The 16,482-nt window shown below is 32.5% G+C and overlaps 1 protein-coding gene across 3 annotated transcripts in view; it reads left to right on the top strand.

Moving 5' to 3' along the window:
- Positions 1 to 16,482, top strand: part of dnc (phosphodiesterase dunce) — a 264,431-nt gene that overhangs the window by 31,708 nt on the left and 216,241 nt on the right. Inside the window, exon 1 of one of the 3 annotated variants that reach the window (XM_089700927.1) lies at positions 7,555 to 7,920. The exons of the other annotated variants lie outside the window; for them this stretch is intronic. The gene's annotated coding sequence lies outside the window, so the exon portion shown is untranslated. Of the gene's footprint in view, positions 1 to 7,554; positions 7,921 to 16,482 lie in introns of those variants that run through there. 3 annotated transcript variants of the gene reach the window in all.

The raw sequence follows: 16,482 nt of genomic DNA, 5'->3' as shown, positions 1-16,482 counted from the left end.
CTACGCGATCGATAAATGTGAAACGTATAATAAGTGTGTGAATTGTATATGAGAAATATTGATTACGCTAATGACACAGCCAAACAATATTTTATGAACATTTCATTTTATCGTCTTTACGGGTGTCTATTTATTATCTAACTGTTTTATAGTACAATCTCTTTGAAATATATCACTACATAGTATAAAACACAGTCGCTTTCTCTGTCCCTATGTCCCTTTGTATGCTTAAATCTTTAAAATTACGCAACGGATTTTGATGCGGTTTTTTTTAATAGATGGAGTGATTCAAGAGGAAGGTTTTAGTATATAATTTATTAGGTTTTAGACAAAGCGGGCGAAGCCGCGGGCGGTAAGCTAGTCTAACTAATATAACAGAGAGTATTATGATTCAAAATAATATCTAACTATTCGGAAATTATATTCATAAGTACCTAATTACCATGTTGTGTAAATAAGCGTATAACATCTAATTAAGTCTTAGTTATATAATTCGTATACGTATTAAATCATATACTGATATGTTCTCTGTTATATTATTAATAGGCTAAAGGCTCTATTACAGTTTCAAACATATCTGAATACCTGAATATGTAGATTGTAGAACGTTAATTTAAATTGAATTCAATTAGTACTTAAGATGAATCAAACTTAAAATTAATTAGATTTGCTACTTTTGAAATTACTAAAGCTTTGAACTATTATATAATAAGGTTTAAAATCTTTACTAATTCTATAAAGAGGCTCAGTGGTAAAGTTTGTTAATTTGGATAAAGTTTGAAATTTAACGTTTGTTGAAATGAAAGAGTTTTGATTAAATATGCTCGTGTAATAGATATAACTAAACATATTGAGTATACGAAGTGCTCTCAGACGAAGTCAACGAACATTTAAAATATTCTTTCTTCATGTAAATGTTTAATATTATATTGATAATAAACAACATAGGAATTAGTGCTGATTTTCATGACAAATTTTACGAAGACAAGTCTAACGAGTTGATTCAGATATAGTAGATACTGGAAAATTTTAAGTTTGTTTCCATTTAGTGATGGTATTTTGAAATATCGACTCCATTTTTAAATACAGATTGATATTAAAAAAATATTAATTTATACTGGCTTAAATGTAACCACTAATAAAAAAAGTCAACGCATATTTTATAATTAGATGGGAAATGGGAATTAGAAAAATTACTGTTCACAAGAAATCGGATATTATGTGTTGTTCGATAAGCACATCAACAAAGGTATTTACGATGAAGCGTAATATTACATATTTTAATAGCTATTGCAACTAATACTAGAGCCCATCTATTGATACTTTCACTCTATGGCAAGTACCATAGATTGCCTAGAGTAGCATTTACAGTAACCACATTACAGGTACCACATGCAACATGAAATCTGAAATATATTCATTCTCTTGAAAAAAAATAGAAAAAAAGCGTTTATCATTTCGATATTTATGATGCAACTGTCTACTAGTTAATTGTAATAATTCTGCTTATATCTGTACAGCGATAAAATTTCCATATCCCAAAATTTACTCATACATAAAGTTATTATGTATTTATTTGCTGTGTCAGGATGCACACAGGTGTGACAGTCGTTTACCGTTCGTGTACGGCAATGTTGAGATTGTATAATTACTTCGAGTTTGTTCAGTTTGTCCACAATTTTATTTTTAAGCCTATAAACTGTAAAATATATGAGTTATTATTTTTAGAAAATCTGTTCTGATTTAATGTTTGAAAATGGCTTAAATAATCCATCGCACTAATTTGCTAATTGCTTCTGCAAAAACTTGTTGTGAGACAAAAAATTTTCATAAAAAAATTTAAATTCATTATACATGAAAGCGGGTTCCCTGTTTTAAAAGTTTCACCGCATCTTGACGTGAATATTGATAGTCTTATGATATTGGTGTTATAGAATAATCTAAAATTTAATGGCGACATCGACACAAAATTGTTAATTTTCTTTCAAAAGGACCCTGTTTTTGTGAGTGGGTGTGCGATTTCAAACAATAGACTTTACTATAGCTAAGTGCTTAATAGGAATAGCATAACCATTTTTATAATCTTGCATAGTATATAGGAAGCTTCAGATTATCGTTACTATGTATGTATTGTATCACCAGCCGGTGTTGACAATCTATCGTAGGTAATCTAACATACACTTAATAATGCAATATTCCTTATGATCCAATTCTATTAAATTACTTATAAATTATATCGTTCATTGTTTAATTTGATAAATGAACATTTCCTTTGCTTATTCAGTTCTGACGTGTCAGGCTTAAGATTGTGGTTGTGACCTCGATCTTCGAGTAAGGTGTTCTTTACAGTTGAACAACGTAACTAAAATCTAATCGTCTATAACAGATGCCGGTTCCCGTAAGATCGAGATATAAATAGTGATCGATTTGGCGTGCAAATTGACGTCGTGATAGAGATGTTTACACACGCGTCACGCATGTTTGAGGTAGATGCACAAATATATGAGAAATTGTATAGGACCTGTCCTATTTCGGCCACTTTAAATATTTTGTGAAGGTGCTTCGTACGAAAGACTGGGTTATTGCTCTTGTTAAACTGATCAGATTTTGGAAGCATAAAAATCCTTTTTCAATAATATTTATGTTACTTTTTGATTGTTGTTCATTGTAATCCAAACAATATCGCTATAAAGTACCTTATATTGTGCCAAGCGCAGATTGGTGAACTAACTTGTTTATTTTTAACGTTAAATGGACTGAACCGTGTTCGTTGCACTTTATTTTTCCTTTGGGAGGGTATTATATCGTTGTCTGTGTTTTTATCACTTTCGTTAAAACGGGAATTTATGTTAAGTAGGGTTTCAGCATATATCAGACGACTTCATAGTTTTAAATCTGATTATTTCCAGTTAAATAATCATAGTTTTCCAGTTATAAAATCATAGAGTTCTGTTACAAACAGAATTCAAAGAGTGTCTTCTTTATGATTTATTTTCAACGACAACGTAAATTTTTCATAATCCATATGTTCTAAGGTTCACTTTCAATACAATCCCAAATCGATGAATAGTGTACGCTTATAAAATATTCAGGCGTGTGACTAGCCATTCGACTGCCACAGTCGAGTTGCTTTTTATATTTTTAAAAGTCATTCAATACAAATTCTAATACCCTAAAATTATATTACGTAACGTAATTATATTACGTTAACAATTTTAAGCTTATATTAATAAAGAAACAAATTCAAACATTTTTTCCGTAAGTATCAATGCCATCATGAATCTGAACGCTAAAAGATATTGATATTTTCTTCTTCCTTCTCATATAATAAACTGCTACATTATCGTGCATATATTTGAGAATCTCTTGAAACTTTACTTCAAGTAGAAGCCTTTCTATATCAAATAAATATTGCACTGGCGGGAGTAAACTGTTTTCTTTATTTAAGTTGATGTGTTCAGGTGCTCTTGTAGGGCGACGTTTTAAAGTAGTTTTACCCGAGGCCACTGCGTCCTGTCGAAATAACGTTTTCACAGGAAATGGTACTTTGGGATAGTAAAATTTTATTTCGTTAGTGATATACTTTAATGGTCGTGTTTACGTTTTTATCCGATGCTTTTAGAGACCTTTTAAATTCTTCTGTTGATATTAAATAAGTTTTATGAGGTCGTATAGTAAATGAATTTTTCTTCAAGTTCTTTTGCGGAATATGATAGTTATAGTGTTTGACTATTATTATTTTAATTACAAATTGGGAATTTAGAACGAAAATCTTTTTATTATTATGGATTTGGAGTTTTCAATTTACAAATTCATACCAATAAAAAAAAATATATACATTTACTGAAAAAATAGATGGTTTATGCGGAAATAAAATCTCAACGAAAATACTAAAAACATATGATAGAAGGAGAAGCTTTGTTAAATATATAATAGGTAGGTAATGCAATAGAGTCAAATCACAGGCGTTGTTTTGTTGAATGTATGATTAGAACAATATTGTACCGGCATAACAGCGGCATGGTTAAAATACGTTCACGGTCAAACAACAAGTCAAACGCACGTTCGATACAACGTCAACGTACCATTGGAAAGGCCGCTCAGCATCTCTATCTCTTGCGTCTCCGAAATACCACTAGAGCGAACACCCGCGAAGAGGCAACATTAGTGGTCGTAGACGCCAAGAGCGGTGGTGTGAGCAAGGCAAATGAAGATTAAGTTGGAGGGTTCAAGGGCTAAAATCGTAGGAGAGGCGCGGCGCGGAGCGGTATGTGCGTCCCGCTCGCTCGGGGCTCTAGGCTGCGAGGCGCAGCGACGCTCCACGGCTCCAGTCGCGGTCCGCCGGCCGTCGCGACGATCGAGGCCGCTCCGCCGCGCCGCCTCCGCCCGTCCGCCGCGTGTCATGTGGAATACGTGAGATGCACTGCTGACTCTGGCCGTGCCGTGTCCGTCTCGCTGTGTGCTCGGCATCGGCTCGTCCCACATTCTTTCACCGCATCTCACTCTATCGACCTATGTTCTGTGTGTGCTGAGAGCTTTTCATGTTTTCAGACTCGTGATTTTCATTTTCCCTCGAAACGTCATTAATAGACGGTTTTCATTATATTGTGTAATGTGAGTTCGTGAAATAGATAGTAGATTTAACATGCTATCGGTTCACTAATGGGTTACGTTTATTTAGGTTTATGTAGGCATTCTGAATTATTTCAGGCGACGTGATCATCGTTACGACATATGAGATAACAGCTTAATCTGATAATCACGCAGTAAAATACATTCATTAGCGCTCTACGATGTAACGTGGTTTGAGCGCTAATATCGTGTAAAATTTGGTAGAGAGTAGATGATAGCCGATGGTGGCTTCCTTAAATCGAATTTGCGTTCATTTACAAGCTCCGCGGCGCTTATTTTCTGTAATATTGAAGTTGTATAAAACAAGTCCCCTACTTGTTGATTGTTTATACGTTCGCTGACTTTCTTAATTCTATAAGTATTACTAATAAGTATTTATGTTTCCATTGCTCTATCGTCTCTATTAAAAAAAATTAAATATGAACATTAAATGTCATGATGAGTTTATATATAACATAAATAAAAGTAGTACCTATATTGAAAGCGATGTCTTTGAACTGTAAGCTATTGGATAATACACTAGAAAGCAAATCTGTTCAATACAAAAAAAACAGGATTCTTTTATGTTTTTCCTAGAGCGAAGCAAACACACCGCAATGCAAACAAATGAAAGCGGATCGAAAGCCTTCAGGAGAACAAAAATAAACACACGCCACCCATGACCTATCAGCTAGAAAACAGATTCTTACAAAAATCTTTAGAATATTTCGTAGATGAATAAATGTATCAAGTAATAGATACAAGTTTATTTATACATTAGGATATACAAAGCAAAAAATATTATATACCTTTATTTCTAGAATTATTAAAATATAAAAATATTGACGTTCATAGAGCATATAGATAGGTACTGGCCAAGAATCCATTGAATATATTTAAATATAGGATTTACACTCGTATTACGCAATCATTTTTTAAATACTGTGTATTTTGGAAGAGCACTTCATGCATTGAAAATTATTCTGATTATGAACAAAACGATAATCAAAACGATACACTGAATTTTAAAAATTTCATATCAGAGTTTTTAATCCATTTTCAGTATTATGTACATTGTACAGACATAGCTCATGTTGTAACCTTGATTTTTATGGCAAAGTAAAAATATATGTTGTATGAATAAACACATCACAAAATAAATCTTGTAGATAGACCTGCTTTATGATTGCAAATAAATTACACAAAGTATAGAAGTGTAGAGGCTTCAATCATTTCTGTTTATACCTATATATTATGTACTCTAGAAAAATCATCACATTTATTTTTCTAATGCTACAGAGAACAGAAGAGCCATTTTTATGAAACACGTACGAGTCAAAGTTACAATATTAAAACGTAAATCTAAGTAAACTGAACTAGGAATTCATGCGTTATGCATCTTATAAACCAAAATATTACAATCTGACCATGATATCAAATTTGTAATTATTATAATCAAAGGATGCACACCAGATTCGATGATTGAAATCTCTTAATGTATACGGAATATATAGTCTAAATAACTATCTAAAACACATACAGAAATAGGTTTCAGGTGGCGAAATCCGTACGACTGACATTGTTTGACACAGTTCTGCTTTTCTCGTCAATTTACTGATGACGAGTGCAAAATTGACTCGTACCCCGCAATTGAACCCAACGACTGCTCAACGAGAAGTAATTGATTGTGTCTATCACTATTGGTGGCTGAATACCTAACACGGACAGTTAATAGGTTTTATGACTTTGTTTTATATAATATCATTGTTTACAACGTTCCTTCAGGATTTATTACAAAACGTTAGTAGGACGTAATAAATTACTAGACTGAAGTAGAATCGTAGAGCCTGGAATTATTCAATTCATTACTTATATTGAACGTCATTCAAAACGTTTAATGATATAATGATAATATCTAATGTTTGCGGTAGTGACATAATAGGCATTGATAAAGATCTTATTGTTTATTGTTTCTACTGTCGTTAGTTTATCCAGCAAATATAGCTACTTATATTATTATCTATGAATAGAGCTATACAATGAGAGACATATCAAAATGTATAATGCTTGTTACTTTCGATTCTTTACAAATTCAATTTGTTTAGCACTTATCAATTGACGTACCTATAATTTGAATACATAATTTGAATACTTACTCCACGCTTTTGTTGCCATTTAAATTATTTTAGAAATAGAAGATACCGTTGTTTTCAGATTCAGTGAGGTTGAATTAGGTATTAAAAAATACATAAACAACGAATTCAATTAAAGAAGCGAACGACGAATTGGCCTCTTCTATTTCCGAGCTTCTATAAGACAAGTGTTTGCATCCAACATTAATAACTGTATGAGGAATTATTATGTGGTTAATTGGGGACTTGCCAACAAATACGTACGGATTATCTTTTCGTCACAATCATAATGCATTGTGATGAATCGTGTCACGTTTTTACTAGATATATGTATTCTACTGCGAGTTAATTGTAGCAAATAAAAAGGATTAAATGCGCGCTGTAGAGCTCTTACAAGATATAATAGTTCCATTTGTTCTAGAAGTATTAAGTGTATTCACTTAAGAAATGATACGAGTGTATAAATACGAATGCGGGAATTCACTCTGATTGTTACCAATTTAAATCTGGTGAAACTAGTAAAATACACTGACTTTGGAATTGGAATAAAACTTTGTAGAGCAAACGAAATAAAGCTAAAATGCGATAGACTTTGTTTTGTACTTTTTAGCGAATCGAAAGCATGTTGATTACGAATTTCAGAACAACTGCAAATATGGGTTAAATATAGTGTTCAATAAATAAAATGTAAAGCAATATATTGAAATAAACATTTCTAAAAACTGGTTGAACATTGCATATATAACTAAAAATCTATCGCCTTTCTACTCTTACATTCTAAAAATACTGTCTTTAAAATATCAATAACTTGATGTTCAAACGCTAGACTGACATATCAACAAATTTTATCTTCGCCAACTTTCAAGACTGAACTAGCTTTTCTTACACTTACGCTATTTATACGTGCCAATTGTAGAAGTAGGAAGCTACGTTATTTGCCGCAAGAACGTACAGTGAATTGCGAATGGTGATTTTAAAGTGTTCAGTGTTGGGTCGTGCTAGTGTGTGTGTGGTCTGCGGGTGCGCATTGGGTAGGAAGGCGCAGACGGCAGCAAGGTGGTGGGAGGAGGGGTGTTCCGTTGCTGCGTGCCCTGGTGCGGGGCGCGCACGGCGGCGCCTGACGACGCCGACTATGCCTTGAGGGAAGGCAGCCCGCAGCCTTCACACAAGGAATACGGTAAGTTCTTTATGATTCATTATCTAGAAGGAGAGTCAAAGATCTAAAAGATTATCCATTAAAAAATTGAAACCTTTCAGAGATTCATAATTGAGTTATCATAATTTTGAAATAAAAGTATAGAAAGAGTTATATAGGTAATCTATAAAATAAAAGATTTTGAACACTTGACCTTGAATTTTGTAAAAAACTTCAATGTTCGGCAAGTATGCAAGTGCAATAAGTAACATAAAAGCAGGCTGTTGAATTTTCATTAAGCTCTCAGTTAAGCGAAATTCGCCACGGCTTCACATCAATCGTTATATCGCGGCGCGTTTAATAGCATAATACATTGATGTTCCTTTGTATTCGTATTGCAGTATGTTAAACCCTCGATCGTTCCTTCACTTGATGTATGGTAATCGCAAAACCTTCAAATATACAACTTGTACGCTGACATTGAAAGTTTTCAAAAGCTCATAATTTATAACGACATTTTTAATCGCTCATAGCTTTAATACACAATTTAACAATTCAGTGGTAATTTGGATAGCGTTAAATGAATATTGAATACCTATTTATAAAACGTTCACTAATTAAATACGAAAATATAAAAGCAACGTTCAGTTTTGTATAATTATAAAATAACCAAAAAGGATATCATTCTTTAAGCTAGTTTGTCCTATTTCCAAATAAAAATTTCCAAGGTCGTAAACGCACCAAACCACGAAACTCTCTGGCCGATATTCTCTGATATTATTGCTCTCCTTCCACAAAATATAGGCGTTTAGGAGTAACATTTTACTATGGAAAGGACCTGAGGCAGTAATATAGTTTACTTCATTTTTACAACCCATCCGTGTTCCGATAATAGTACGCTATTCTCGATTGAACGCAATATTTTTGCAAATATGTGGATAGCTTATCGCTGAAACGTAGACACTATCAACTTTTCATAATCGACAAGATGTTGCTTCTTTTATGATGAAAATGCAATAAAATTTTATGAATAAATTGAATGTGAATTTTACAAAGTGTGAAATTCAACAGTTACTTCCGTCTTGTCATTGAGTTCCGATTGAGTACTATATACTGTGACTATACAGGGTGTAATCGTTAGGTGTGCACAGGCGATTTTTCCGTAAGTATTACAGATAACAAAAAACTTTAAACTGATATCGAAAGTACTTAACCTGATGAGTAAAAAGGCGGTAATAAATTTTTTAAAATAAATCGAGAAATATCAAAAAAACTATCTTTAAACCCTCCCATACATTAAGTATGAAATATGAATATCCCATATACATTTAATATGAAACATTTTAGCTTTCTTTTTCTTTTTTTGGTTTTCTGCTTTAATTACTTCGCAAATTTGAAGTGACATTTTCAACGTTTTTCCGGACATTTTCACGCATTTTCCGGATATTTTCCGGGAATTTTCCGGACATTTTCACGCATTTTCCGGATATTTTCCGGGAATTTTCCGGACATTTTCCGGACATTTCCCTGACATAGCCTGTAAATGTCTGGAAAATCCCCGGGAAATGCTCGGAAAATCCCCGGAAAATGCCTGGGAAATTCCCGGAAAATAACCGGAAAATGCGTGGAAAATTCCGGAAAAACCGTGAAAAATGCCTGGAAAATATCCGGAAAATTCCGGAAAAACCGTGGAAAATGCCTGGAAAATATCCGGAAAATGCGTGAAAATTTCCGGAAAATGCGTGAAAATGTACGGGAGAAGCGTGGAAAATGCTCGGAAAATCATCGGAAAATCCCCGGAAAATGCCTGGGAAATTCCCGGAAAATATCCGGAAAATGCGTGGAAAATTCCGGAAAATATCCGGAAAATGCGTGGAAAATTCCGGAAAAAACGTGGAAAATTCCGGAAAAACCGTGGATAATGCCTGGAAAACCGTGGAAAATGCCTGGAAAATATCCGGAAAATGCGTAAAAATGTCCGGAAAATGTATGGGAGAAGCGTGGAAAGTGCTCGGAAAATCCCCGGAAAATTCTCGGAAAATCCCCGGAAAATGCTCGGAAAATCCCCGGAAATGCCTGGGAAATTCCCGGAAAATAACCGGAAAATACCTGGGAAATGTCTAGAAAATATCCGGAAAATGCGTGGAAAATTCCGGAAAAACCGTGGAAAATTCCGGAAAAATCGTGGAAAATTCCGGAAAACCCGTGGAAAATGCCTGGAAAATCCCTAGAAAAATCCGGAAAATGCGTGGAAAATTCCGGAAAAACCGTGGAAAATTACGGAAAATACCCGCAAAATTCCTGGGAAATGCTCTGAAATGTCTGGAAAATATCCGGAAAATGCGTGGAAATTTCCGGCAAATGCGTGAAAATGTCCGGAAAATGCCTGGAAATCCCCGGAAAATGCTTGAGAAATGTCTGGGAAATGCGTGGAAAATCCCCGGAAAATGCCAGGGAAATGCTCGGAAAATCCCCGGAAAATATCCGGAAAATGCGTGAAAATGTCCGGAAAAAGCGTGGAAAATGCCATTTCAAATTTGCGAAGTAATTAAAGCAGAAAACCAAAAAAGAAAAAGAAAGCTAAAATCTTTCATATTAAATGTATATGGGATATTCATATTTCATACTTAATGTATGGGAGGGTTTAAAGATAATTTTTTTGATATTTCTCGATTTCTTTTTAAAAATTTATTACGGCCATTTTACTCATTAGGTTAAGTACTTTCGATATCAGTTTAAAGTTTTTTGTTATCTGTAATACTTACGGAAAAATCGCCTGTGCACACTTAACGATTACACCCTGTATATCAGTCTCGCAGTCTGGCGATGCGATGTGATGACATTTCAATGTTCACTGTTCTATGTCAAAGTATGCACACTTTTCTAGTACGAGTTGCCGCTAACAGAATTAGTCGATTTGCGATCTCCATTTGGTACGGACTATCATACGGTTACGTTATCTATGCTAATGTGGAAATATGGGTGATAGAAAAAAGTTGTATTCAATTAAGTGTCAGTGAGTGAGGTAGTGGTCTAGTGTTGTTATTGGATAGCAATGAAATTTATGTATGTATTAGTTATGAGATTTTTTTATTTTTAGTTACAAGTAGTGATTAGGTGGTGTATTAATCTGTCAGAGTAGCATATAAACATGAAGCTAATTGGATAATTATGGGGAACGTGCAATGCAAATATCGCAGTTCTTTATAACTGTATGTAAACATCATCGTTAGTCGTTACCCGCAGCGTCGTCTGCATTTCGTTTAGTTTCCCCCTCTCCTTTAACCGCTACTCGTAACTAATATAATTTTCCGGGTCCATTAGTCCTAGAATTTCAAAAGGTTAGAGTCGGTTTGCTCGAAAGAGTCACAAACTTTCACATAAATTACTTCAAAAGGATTAAATTAACACGTTGATAATAAGGTGGAAAATCGATTTGAATAATAATTTTTGTTTTTAATACATACGTGTTTGAATATTAAATCGTTAAATACGTTTTTAAATAGTTTTATTTTATTTGAAATCAACTGTCACATTACCTCTTTTACTATATAGACATTCCTTAAAATATGCATATTTTAATTGATTCTGATCAAAATAATTTTCTTGATTTAAATCGATACAATTAAATGATAATTACTAATTAATACATTGATTTTTATGAAATGAAATAACAAACACACCAGCTAAAGTCCAGCAATAATATATAAAAAAAAATGTCCTTATTCTAACGAATACGTACAGAATACGAACGCTTTGAATACGTACAGATAAACTCGAGTGAACCTTAGTTAATGAATTTTTGTCTCTGAAGGGTTTCAAATATTTAGGATGATATTTAAAATATTTCAGGACATTTTAATATGCAGAGATGAGCTCTCCGTATTTGACTTCAATATTTACTTCCATTAGATTTAAGCGAACATTTTACAATACTTAAAATTTACCTTTCTTAGCTCATGATTAATTTTATATTAAGACAAAGTGCGTGTTTTAAAATGGGATTAATAATAAATAGATGTAATTTGCACAAAAATTACTTCTAAATTCTTAGAGGGAAGACAATTTTAAGACGTTTACATTTCGTGAAAACAGCGAAATTATTTCTCTAGAGATTTATCTTTTATTTAAGTGGCTTCTCGAACTATCGATTGGAAACGACTACAGTTGTGTAAAACCTTTTGCGAACTTTTCATTTGCATACTGGAGAGCCACAACTTATAATTGAATAACCATGTCTAACTTTTCGCATTTGAATATAGTATCGTTTAAGTATGCACCTTATCGACATTCTTTGTAAGGAAAAGTTTGAAGATTATGGATAAATCGTATTAAAAATCTGTTATTAATACCTCAAACCAATACTTTGCGCTTGATTTTTCAGCGCATTGAATCGTGAACAATGTATAAGATTTTTAATAAATGCGGCCTTGTAACACTTAAGAGATATTGTGTTCATCAGTATCATACATTAGATATATGGCATAGCTTCTAAAGAAAAATATCTAGACAATCAAAGTACCATTGTCTTGTTAGTTTATTTTGTTTTATGCATTGTCCGTTCTACCTCCCTAATTACAAAAAAATATATATTCTGGTCGAGAAAACGAAAATGAAAAGTCAGGAGACTCGACCGCTGACAACAAAATAACGTGGAAGCTTTTATCTTGAAAAACTTTAGAATTCTTCATAAAATATTTATTCACTGCAATAACTTTTTTATTTATCTATGACGTTAAGAATAGATTATAATTTCGAATTTCTCTTATAGAAAAAAAAAAGAAATTATTTTCCGGCATTTTACTTGCGTCACAGAGTAAAATGAATTAACCTACCTACATTTAATTAGGGTTAATTTATTATTATTATAAATTTTTTTAGCTTACATAAAATTAATAATTGAAGGATATAAATAGGCATATTATACATAATACCTAATCAGATCAAGACGTAGATTAAATAATGGGTAAATTTAAAAAAAAAACCTACTAGAAAGTATAGGAATAATTAGAGACGGTAACATACCTGATTGTACTGCTGCTTTACGAGCGACGAAGGGTGTCACTTTTTACATAACAATGTGAACATAATAACACGTTAAACAAACAAACAGTAGTTTCCATCAACTCTTTACTGACCGGCGTCAACCGTTATGTAAATTTCATTTTAGGTAATGACGTCCCCTGCTCTATTTCCATTCATTTGCATTATTGGATCCTGATAATTTAATTATAAGGTACCAAATATTTGATAGCATAACGTATTGTTCACATTATATAAGTAGTATTGTAATTCTTAGTTTTATAATTATCACACAGCACGCCTTAAAATGTTATATTGTTCAGAAAGGAGGTAAAATTAAATAAAAATTAATTTTGCTATTACTAATTTTGCTATTTACTTTAAAATCATAAAGTTTCAGATTTTTCTGATTAAAGAAAATCATAAGAAAATATTTAATTAACCTCGTCTTTGTTAGTATATAAATATGCAGGAATGTTTAACTGTCTCGAAAATAAGCGTTTGCGAAAAATGTAGTTTTCTTAATGAAAAACAAACTTTTAATGATAAACACACATCATGACTTGCTACGAACGTAGGTGTACTTTGCGTAGCTTTTAATTAGATTTTTAATTAACAGACTATTACCTTAATCACACAGTTTTATGTAAATTTTGCTCGATGACGTCAAATGTTTTATTGTATGATCTAATCATAATTCATTTTACTTGGGTAAAACAGAAAATTTGAGGCTAATTGAGGCTAAAAACTAACTACGAAATGAATAGCATACGTAGATGTAAATTAACAAAGCAATTGGGTTAGAAACGTGTTACATTATTGGCAATCAAAGTGTAAAGTTTAAGCTTTCATCGCAATTTGACTACACCACAATAGAGTCAATAGATAGTCGGTAGGAGCGGCCTCGTGCCTACCAATATTTACAATGGGCGGATCGATAGCCATTGCAAGCGAATGATATTGACATTAATTTCACGTCTGTTATGAGGTGCGATGTATTACTTTCATGAAAATAAAATAGATGTAAAACTGCCCTGTTATATATTATTCCCACTGTTAACAAAGGGTGACTTTATAAATTCGTGTCTTAAAGTTGTTCATTATCTGCTTCTTTTATCTGCTTCTCATTTCTTCCAATGTTAATTTTGCACCTCATCGAATGATAAGTTAGCGCTTTTTTATAGTGCCGTAGGGGATTTTTCGTTACCGTGAAATTGTTGAAATTGCTTTGATTATAATAATGTTGCCTGTTTAAAGACCTATGAATCATCATTCTATCTAGTTATGACAGTGCTAGTAAAAATTTTTGAAGTGAAACTTCTTTATCGGAGTTGGAAAAAAATTTAGTGTAACATTTTTTCGTTACGCGTGATTTTTTTCCGTTACGCGCCATCTTTTTCTTATCCCTACCACGCGTGATTCGACGTATTTCTGTAAAGTTGCATATAGAATTTTTTTTTTGAAAAATAAGGTCATAAAGAAGTTTCACTTCTTACGTGTGTACACTAGTCCTACACGCACATATTTTTTTCTTTAAAAATCCTATCCCTTCCTTATGTTTTACCCATATAAATTTAAAACATAATATTAAGACTAAGATTTTCAATTAATATTTAGAGGAATCCGTGACCACATCCGCAGTAGAGCAAATCAAAAGTTGAATTAAATATACGAAATAATATAATGATATCTAGTATCAATATGAAAAACGCACTTGGCTAAATTTGAATGGATATTAAGTTTATTTAAAAATAAATACTTAACATAAATTACTGTTTAAAAGTTGTTAAAAGCTGATCAGTCAGATATATGATAATATAGACAAAATAAAAAATATATCAAGCATTCTAATCAAGAAATGGTAAAGCAAGGTAAACAGCGAATTTAAATTGAATTTGAAATAATCTTCTTAGCATGGGCTTTAATTCTGAATATCAAATCACAAAGCTTGATGTAAATTCTATCTATGTATGCTTTTATTAAAAAATGCCACATAAAAGGTTATTTATGATTATTGGTAGTACATTCATTTTCTCTTTATGTCACCGTCGTGACTTTCTACGATAATATATTTTTTTAACTAACTAAATGTTATAATAATTTTATCTTGGAATGTGTTTAAATATTAATATAATCGCCAACTGAATTATAACATTTATTTAGTCAGTTAAACTAATATCTATTAACATGCCATCTATAAATAACACCTCTCTGCTAATCGAGTTAATTAATTATAGTCCTATATACAAAGTCTTTCTATTTCAGTCTCGATCGCGACTCTCGCGACCCATCATTATGAAAGTATAGTCTGAAAAGTTTTTAGCAAACTGCAATCACTACATAGTATAAATCAAAGTCGCTTTCTCTGTCCCTATGTCCCTATGTATGCTTAAATCTTTAAAACTACGCAACGGATTTTGATGCGGTTTTTTTTAATAGATAGAGTGATTTAGGAAGAGGAAGGTTTTAGTATATAATTTGTTATGTTTTAGACAAAGCGGGCGAAGCCGCGGGCGGAAAGCTTGTTTATTATAAAATAAGCTACATTATTGTATTTATACAAATAATTTTCATTCAATGAATAATATAATTAAGCATAAGCCCGGTATTTGCGATTTTCGCAAGTCATATTTCTTTCTCTCAGAGAAATTCGCAATAAACAATATGTAGATGATATATTAGGTACATAGATATCTCTTTACCATTTAATATAATTACGAGCATTGAGTTTAGCATTGAGCTAGTCTCCATTGCCACAACATGTTGTGTTCAAATATCATAAAAGCCACTTCACGAATTTGAACGTAGTCTTTCTGCATAAGCCACGGCCCTCAACGCGGCATGCATTTTATAAGTGCTCTGTTATATTATTTGTGGTATATTGTATCGCTTGTTGTTAGTTGTATGCAGATTTGCGCTATTAAGTCATACATTATGTATCATTCTTCATCGTTCTATATGGTTCTGTTTAATTGATGTTGTTATTTTAGTTGCTAAACTGATAGTTTTTATTATTAGATATATAATTTAATTTATAAAAAGTGTGAAGTCCCATGTCTCCTAGTGGGGTAAGGGACAGATGCATTATACATCTGTTTCAGTGATCGATTTTCTTTAGGGAGAAGTAGATGATCAGCCTTCGGTATCCTACCAGACCGAGACATTTATTTTCTTCGTCTCCACCGGGAATCGAACCCAGGTGTTACGCTCACGCGTCAACCAATGTACCAAGGAGGCGGTCAATTTAATTTATAACTTTACTTATAATACTGAATATTCGTATTATATGAATCGATTAAAGGGCCACACTGATACTTTAAAAATAAGTTAATATTCTTTGTAATATTAATTACATATTAGACTAACCTACCTACTAGTTAAAAAAAGATCTGTTGAAGACTATCTATCTACGTTTATTTTCAAATAAAACATATCTCTTTCAAGGCTAGTAATGAGATTTTCCTAAAGCTCACGCTATATTATTGTAGATTTGCGTGATTTAAAAATAAACATCACACATCAAAATAAAACCCTTTCGTATAAATAACGTTCGTAGGATAAGATAAGATGATACGTACAGGA

This window comes from Colias philodice, chromosome 11 (genome assembly GCF_061535455.1).
Source record: "Colias philodice isolate Cphi_HAF_F1 chromosome 11, ilColPhil1 Martin Lab GWU primary, whole genome shotgun sequence".
NCBI classification, from domain to species: Eukaryota; Metazoa; Arthropoda; class Insecta; order Lepidoptera; family Pieridae; genus Colias; species Colias philodice.
The sequence above is the reverse complement of the archived record's forward strand: the minus strand, read 5'-3'. Positions and strand labels throughout refer to the sequence as shown.